Below are 8706 nucleotides of genomic sequence, written 5' to 3'. Positions count from 1 at the left end.
CTCTGATACCAATCTGTCACACCCCCGAACCAGACGGCGGAATCGTCCGGGGGCTCGTGTGACTATCAATTGAAATATCATCACAATGAATATACATGAAACATAACACAATAATCACCAAACATTACATATTACAACTGGTATTGTTCACATCAAGTACATTGTCTTAGATTACATATTCCCAAAATATTAATTGTACGATGATTGACATTACACAAAATAAATTCCTACACTTGAAAGTTTCCCCTACTTAACGGTTACCTGAGAATACAAGTTATTTTGAAAAAGGTCAACATATATAATGTTGGTGAGTTCATAAGCATGTTTGAATGAATGTCTTTGTATTATTTGTAAAACCCAGAAAATCCGATATTTTTTGTAAAAAGTTCTGAAAAATGATGTGAAAAATCGAGTATAGATGCATGTGTGAATTTCATAGTAAAAACATGTATAAGTATGCAGTCCAAATTTCTTTGTATTCTTTCTGTTGTAAGTAGAATGTAACTGAATAATAATATTTCCCCAGAAAATCCGATATTTTCTGATTATAAATGTGTTGTGGTCTTAAACCCTAAGACCATGTATTGATGTATGTATGATTTGTATTGACATGATTAATGTTCTGATTTCCGTAATGTTATGATGATAATGATCTCTATGTGAGCCGTAATAACAATGCTTGATAATGACTAATTCGCCTGTCTTGGCATTTTTTCAAACGCCGGTTTGATAAAGAAAAGGTTGTCACCCTAGACTGGCCTAGTCTAACTGTACCAAACAGCTCAGGTGTGGGGGAGTCACCCCCCGTATAGATCTATAGACAAACTCTCGCTCTCCCTCCAGGAGACTCTGGTTATAACTACAGACTACGATCATACACTCAGTGGTGTCAACCGACATGTCTCACTAGATCCCAATTGTTAATGTATAATCATTCGAATTTCACAATATAAGATGTATATGAATTTAGATTCTTGCACATACCAATTAAGAATTTATATGAATAGACAAAGCCCAACCAACATGGAAGAGGGACAACTGTGGTCCATTAGGCATGAAAGTTATTTCCAGGCTTGATAAGTATGCGAAAGGAAACTTTAAGGCCCAATAAGCATATAATGAACAGTCCAGGCCCAATCAACATGTAAATGGGCCACCAAGGCCCAATAAACATGTAAAAGATGATTTCGGCCCATTAAGCATGTAATTTGGTCACTAAGGCCCAATGGACATGTAAAGAATGAATTGGGCCCAATAAACATGCAATTTGGACCACGAAGGCCCAAAAAGCATGTATAGTGGTTATTAGGCCCAATAGTCGTACAGTCGTTGTATTTTGTTTGTTCATTATAATATTGTTCTTTCTATTTGAATTGTTTAACGAAGATAATGTAAATAGTCAAATATTTTGCTATAAGAATATTTTTAGTCCATTACGTCAAAACTTTACAATTTGGACTTATTTTTGTAAAACATACACTTTAGATCCCTTAAAACCTAAATATATTTTTAATGACTTATTTCCTATAAAATGACATTTTTGGCTCATTTTGGTTAAAATAACATTTTAGACCATTAATTTATAAAACTTTGTATTTTCGGCCGAATTTTGTAATAATTTGCTATTTCGGCCCAAAAATACATTCATGGACATTTTCAGCCCATTTATATAAGATTTTACAATTTCAGCCCTTAATTTATAAAAATGGCATTTTCAACCCTTATTTTATAAAAATGTCATTTTCAGCCCTTATTTGCTATAAATGACATTTTCGGCCCAAATTTTATAAAATTAACATTTTTGGCCCAATTTTTATATATGTGTCATTTTCAGCCCCTAAATTTGTAAGTTTTCATTTTTGACTCAAGTTTTGATCAAATAACATTTTAGTCCATAAAAATTTATATTTTTGAAATTTGGGCCCAAAAAGCCGTAAGGCCCAAATTAAGGCCCATAATGCAAAACTTTCCACTTTTGGTCCTTTGGAAGGTATGTTTGTTATAAAAACTCATTTTTATACAAATGTGACCCTTTTGATCCTTACAAAACCATAAGTGTCACAATTATCCCAATCTTTTGTTTACTTGTCAAAAATGATCCTTTTACAAGATTTTTGTTTTGTTTTCCACATCTTAGGCATGTATAACACTTTTATCTTTGTAGTATGATGATTAGAGTGTTTTAGTTTAGGAATCTCACCCATTTTTGTTAGAGTTTTCGAGATTCATCAATTTTTTTCACATAATCACAACATAAGCCAAGAAAATCACACATAACATGCATAAATACATAGATCTACACATAAACACTTGTATTCTCCTCCCAAAAACATGTAAAAACCGAAAACAATGGGGTATGAACTCACAATGGGTTGATGATCTCGGTTGTGAAGAAGAAAATGGAAAGATCTCGGCCTTTAGCAAGATTTCTTGAGTGGATTTCGAACTTAAGAAGTTCTAGGAAGCAAAATCACGAAAACATGTGTTGATAAAGAGTGATTTAGATAAAAAATGAAGTAAACCAACTTAAGTTTACAAGATCTTACCAAGGATTGATGATTTTGGTGGAGAATCCTCTTGAAACAACTCTGGATCTTCGAAAATTTGGAGGAGGAAGGAGGTTTTCTAGAGAGAGTTTCTTAAGAGATTTTTGAAAGAAATGAGGTGGCGAGGAGAGTGGTTTGGCCGAGAGGAAGAAAAAAGAGAAATAGAGGAAAGAGGTTAGATGTGATGGAAGCCTTGATGCATGAGATTGGTGTTTACTTGGAGGATATTTAGCATGGAAGACCACCATGTAATCTTGAGGTGGCACCATAAGATCTTTTCTCTTTTTTTTACACATGGGCCGAGAATGGGCCAAATGGAGTGAAGGAAAAATGATTTTGGGTTCAAATCCTTGTCTTTGATCGAATTTCATAGACCCAATAATATTTTTCGGCCCATTGGGCCCTTAGGATGGTTCACGGCCCAATGAAAGTCCATTAGGTGGTTTAAGGTCCATTAGGGTAAATGGAATCATTTATGGCCCAACAAGACCCATTAGAGGTAAACTAATCCATTTTAGGCCCAATGGCCCAAAATGTTAGGTTTTTATGAATATGGGTCCATTTAGAGCCCAATTAGGGTTTCTAGGCCCAAAATAGTCGAATTGAAGGCTTATTGGCCCATTAGGCCCAATAAGAAAATCCTAGTCCATAGCAAACTTGAACCGGGGTTTCTAGGGTTTCTAACCCTTAGTTGAACATGAGAGATATATTTTAATGAGCATTGAGTGATATTCACTTAGAGTACATGCTTTATAATAGTTGAATGATTACACGAGAATAGAATTTCCTAGCTAAAATGCTAGTTGTGACATACCACATATCATAAAATGGGCCGGCTTGGTGCCTTAGATCCATTGGTATGGTGAGAAGACTCACCTGACACTGCTGAAGTCCCGCGGATAAAACTCTAGCTGCTGGTTGACAGATTCCCGAACTGTCAACATCAAAACAACACCCAATTAATAATTAGGTTCCAATACACAACCATAATCTACACTTGGGGTAAATGGACCATCTTACCCCTGACCTAGCTTGGTTCAAAACCAAGGCCCAAACTCACACCCTGAAGGCCCAAAATCCCAACAGTACACCAAGGCCCAACATATGGCCCAATTTTCCAAATTGGGCCCAAACCTCTACATAGACTTATTTTAAGGCCCAACCAATTATTTTAGCCCAAACCATTGGCATTCTGATGCCCAATAGCTAATATTCCTCAAGGCCCAATTATGGCCCACTTATGGCCTAATTTTCCAAATTGGGCCCAAGCCTCTCTAATGGGTCTTATCCTAAGGCCCAATAGTTTCCTTAGTCCATAAATATGTTCCCAATTGGCCCACAAAGGCCCACACAGCTTAGTCCAATAAATAGCCCAACAAGAACCCAAACCCAATTAGGGTTTTTCACATAAAATGGCGATTAGGGTTAAGTGTTCCTACTTGACCCATTAAGGACTTAATCCATTAAGGACTTAATCAATTAAGTCCAAACATGCAATGAAATCGGGCTTGAGTCATCACTTCACTCCAATGGTCCAAAATGCGGGTCCAGATAAGTCCGAACCAATAAACCCCAAAATTAGGGTTTTCCAAACCCTAATTAGGGTTTCCAACCCAATCATAGCCCAATAGGCCCAATAGCTAGGTCTTTTGATCAATTAGGGTTCATTAGGCCCATTAGGCTTTCACTAGGCCCATTAGGGTTTTACTAGCCGGGCACCACCCACTACCACCTTGGGTAGTGGTGGTTAACGGCGGCGGCCACCACCTCACGGTGGTGGGTTTGAGTTTATTTTCATTAATCTTTTGCTAATTACAATTACAATGTTTTAATCCAAAAATACACACACACTAACTAACATAAACACACACACGCAGCCATACTGTGGTGGCCGGCGGTGGTATATGGTGGCAGCCACCACCTCACGGTGGTGGTGGTGACTTCTTTCCAGATTCCGGCCAAGGGTTGCTTACACACACCCTACATCGCACACACTACGCTACATACATATCCTATTTTCTCGGAAAATAAACCCAACACCCACCTATGGTGGGCGGCGACGGCAGTAGCACAGGAAACGGGCGGCAACATCGGCCATTTGCGGCAACAGCTTCGTCATCTGCGGCAGCCACCATGGCCGGCGGCCATGGTGGTTCTTCACGATATCCCGTCGACAGAAAGCCACACACACACACGCAACTGCATCACAAACCATAACCCAACCACCGTTTCACGGTGGCATGCGGCGAACTACGAGGAAACAGAAGACGAAGAGTGGCGACTCCCACCGGAATAGCAGCAACGGCAGAAAAGGGGCGTCGTTCGGCAGTCTTGGTTGGTCGGATAATCAAGGGAGTCAATTGGGCGGATGGACGACGGATGAAGGAGAAGAGCGACAGACTTCCAGGTGGTTTCCGGCTTCAACAACGGTGGAGGGAGGTTGGCATAAGGTAGCGGTTGACGATGGCGTTCCAGCTTCAGCATGGTGGCAACGCTGGTGGTTGGTGCTCGAACTCGACAAGGCTGCAGCGGTCGGCGATGGGGATACAAGGTCGGCGGCGGAGGAGCACTCATGAATAGTGGCGGTTGAACATCCCATTAGGTTTAGGGTTTTGATGCACATGGTGACGGGTTTTAGATTATATACCCGGTTCCTTCAAACTTCAACCCATAATGACATAAATGATCCCTCTTTCTCTCTTTTCTTTCAACCTAAGTCCGAAAGTTACCAAATGGCCCCTCCTTTTCAAAATCCTTTCATCTTAGGTCCATAATTTACTTTTTAACCCCTGATCCCATAAATCCTTTCATGTTCAGTCCAAAAGATACTAATTACCCCCTTACTTCTAAATTCCTTTGCAAAATTAATCCCGAAATTTCACTTTAACCCCCGAATAATCCAAATTATAACATTCGGCTCCCCAAAACCAACAATCCACTAAATAATATGGATTTAGTGCGACTATTCATTCATCAATTTTATCTATTTATTTATTAAATAAACAGGATGTTACATTAACTCTTGAATGTCTATCAAGGCTCTTGCGGTATTGGCTTGTGGGCTTCCAAGAATAATTGGTACCTCATCATCCTCTTTCATATCTATGACCACAAAATCAATTGGAAAAACAAATTTACCAATTTTAACCAATAAGTCTTCAACTATGCCTCGAGGATAAGTTACCGAACGATTTTCCATATGGATTTCCATTCTTGTGGCATTTCCAAATTTGCATGGCAAAGTGAGGCGTCTTGGATCTCCCATCTTTGTTGGTATTCCCTCCATTATTACCGTTGAACGTTGTTCATTAAGAACAACCTTGTACATCTTTTCTAGTTGTTGACGAGTGTCGAGAAGATCTTCAAGGAAGCGTACTCGGGAATTTTAGGTATTGCTTCAATGAACGGAATATTACTTGGAATACCCTTCACTTGGTTGGTGAATCTCTTATGCCCTTGTTCCAGTGGATGCGCGCTTGCTCAAAAAGGATAACGTAACGGTGGCCGATAATGCTTGATAAAAGAAACATTTTTGGGATGTTGTTGAGCCCACGACGTGACAGAGAGCTTGACACGTCGTGAATACTAAGCACCAACTTGTTTTTCTTCTTCGATATTTTCTTCTTTTAGCTGGGGATCAGGCTGCTTCATGGCTTCATTTAAGATCACTAGAGACTCAAAGATGGTGTCTTCTTCAGTGGTTTTTTCCGTGACGTGAGGTTGTGGTTTTGGATCATGATTTATAAATGGTAACCTTTCATTTACGAGCTTAGTCAATTGCCCGAGTTGAGTCTCAATGTTTCTAATGGAAGATTGTTGGTTTCTAATTGTAACATCAGTAGCATCATGTGTCTTTTCACTAGCCTCCATAAATATATTGAGCATTGACTCAAAATCCTGTTTCTTCTCGGGTGGTGGTTGTTCTTTTTGGTAGTAGTCTTGTCTGGTTTCCCGATACTTTTCTTCTTTATCCTTCTTGTATTCTTCATATGGCAACCATTACCTCTTTGGATTCCTCCAATCTTCATCAAACTGGTCACCACTAGAGTAGCATACTTGTGCTTTTCGGTTCTCATTCTCATCTGAATAACAATTTTTTGTCAAGTGTTGTCAATTGTAATTGTCACAACCCACTTGTATGACATGTATTGATTGACCAATCTTGTCATCCTCCGGTCCATATTCTCGAGTTTCGCCATTACTACTTCTAAGCTCTCGTTTCCTCCATCTCCACTTCCTTTACCTCTTGTAATGTCTTCACGAAGGTTGTGGTATTCTCTAGAGTGCCTCGCAAATTCTTCTATTAATTCCTTGATTGTAGCAGAATTTTTCTTCGTCATTGTTCCTTGAGAATCAAGGAGTTACCTTGTGGTCACATTCACCCAATCATAAAATACAAAACCTCTTGATGCACATTAAGATCGTGTTGAGGGCAATTCCTTAGCAATCCCTTGTATCACTCCCAAGATTTATATAAGGATTGGCCATCATTTTGTTGGAAGTTCGCTATCTTCTTCTTGAGCTTGGTTGTCTTTGAAGGAGGGTTGAATTGTTCTATGAATGCTTCACAAAGGTTGGTCTAGGTTTTAATAGTTCCAGGTGCTAATGAGCTCAACCAAAATTTTGCATTTCCAGTAAATGTCACTGGAAGCATCCTTAGTAGCATTACGTCTCTTGAAACATTTGGAACATTGAAGTAATTTAAAATGTACAACACATCGTCAATGTGTTTGAAGGAATCTTCATAGTCTTTCCTAGAAAACAAAATGTCCTTGAGCATCGCGAGAATGTGTCTTTTAAGCTCAAAGTTTGTAGCAACATGTATTGTGCGTGGAACAAGACCGAGACCGTTATCGTTACACATCCTCCTTTTGTACTCTTTCATCGTCATTTTCATTATGTCCGCCATCTTTTCTACTTCACTTTTGACTTCGTCTTCTGATTCGCTTTCTATTCCTAGCTCGTATATGATTCCTTTTTTGCTTGGAGTCTTCTCAAAGCTTTCGAACTTATCTACATGAAAACTGCTACTCGTTTCGTCAACATTTTTATCTTTCTTCTTATGAAATGCATACTCTGGATCTTCTAGTGGTTGTATGATAGGAAGATGTAATCCCCTGGTCATAAATTACTGAAACAAAACAGAAAAACATAAAAACGAACTAAAAAGCAAATACACGAAAAAACTGAAAAATGCCAGTTCTCACGTCGTGACAGGACCTGTTCACGTCGTGAAAACTATAAAATTATAAAAATTAACATAAAGCAGAAAATTAACTTTTGCGGTTTTTACACCACAAAAAGGATCGATTAACCAAAAGTATTTAAATCAAAAACTTAAATAAATCGTTCACCGACAATGGTGCCAAAAACTTGATGTGCACAAAATTACCTACCATTTTTAAATTTATAACCTAACTAAACTTATCTACTAATGCACTTATAGGCTGTGTACCTAGTCAGTTTATAATATAGAAAAGTAAGTTGGGTATTGAACTCAGGGAACGGTATTTAGCTAATAAAGTAACTACTAATATTAATCTAAAACAATAACTAAAATCGGGTTTTATTTGATTTTGCAAGTTTAAATTAACTTAAAACTAAATCGTAAGCACAAAGCTTAATGACTTCCCCAAAATACCACATACCATACAAATAGGCCCAACCCAACATACATACAAATAGGTCCAACCCAACATACATGAAAATGGGCCCAACCCATTATACATAAGAATAGGCACAACCCAATATTCATACTAATGGGCCCGACCCAACATACAATTGCAAGAGTCACAAAGACAACTAGCATCCTACACAGTATAGTGAGAAGACTCACATGTCTCACGAAGTCAGCTAGAAACACAGCTTAATGTCACACAACCGATGCTACAACACACCTATTGAATAAAACAAGGTCCCACCTTAGTCTAACCTCTAAAAGTAGCAATTTTGACGAAAAGTAAAACCAAGTCAATGGTTAAGGTCAAAGTCAACGGTTATCACTTCCATTACTCGAGCCTCACGTCCTGACCATCTCATCGTCACGTCGTGGGAAACAGACTCAACCCGGTCCCACGCAACCACGATTCAACTCAGTCAGCTCAACTCAATCTCGATCCAAGCCATCGTCACATTGTGATGTACAGTTCATCACATCATG

General features: G+C 38.7%; 1 non-coding gene across 1 annotated transcript; it reads left to right on the top strand.

Annotated features, from left to right (window-relative positions):
* Positions 1 to 6964: 6964 nt before the first annotated feature.
* LOC145117874 (small nucleolar RNA R71) lies at positions 6965 to 7071 on the top strand. The gene has a single exon (XR_013712868.1). It is a non-coding gene; the product is annotated as a small nucleolar RNA R71 (small nucleolar RNA).
* The last annotated feature ends 1635 nt before the right edge of the window (positions 7072 to 8706 follow it).

Source organism: Lactuca virosa, chromosome 5, assembly GCF_052849685.1.
Source record: "Lactuca virosa cultivar CGN04683 chromosome 5, Lactuca_virosa_CGN04683_v6, whole genome shotgun sequence".
NCBI classification, from domain to species: domain Eukaryota; kingdom Viridiplantae; phylum Streptophyta; class Magnoliopsida; order Asterales; family Asteraceae; genus Lactuca; species Lactuca virosa.
This window is presented reverse-complemented; position numbering and strand designations above follow the sequence as displayed.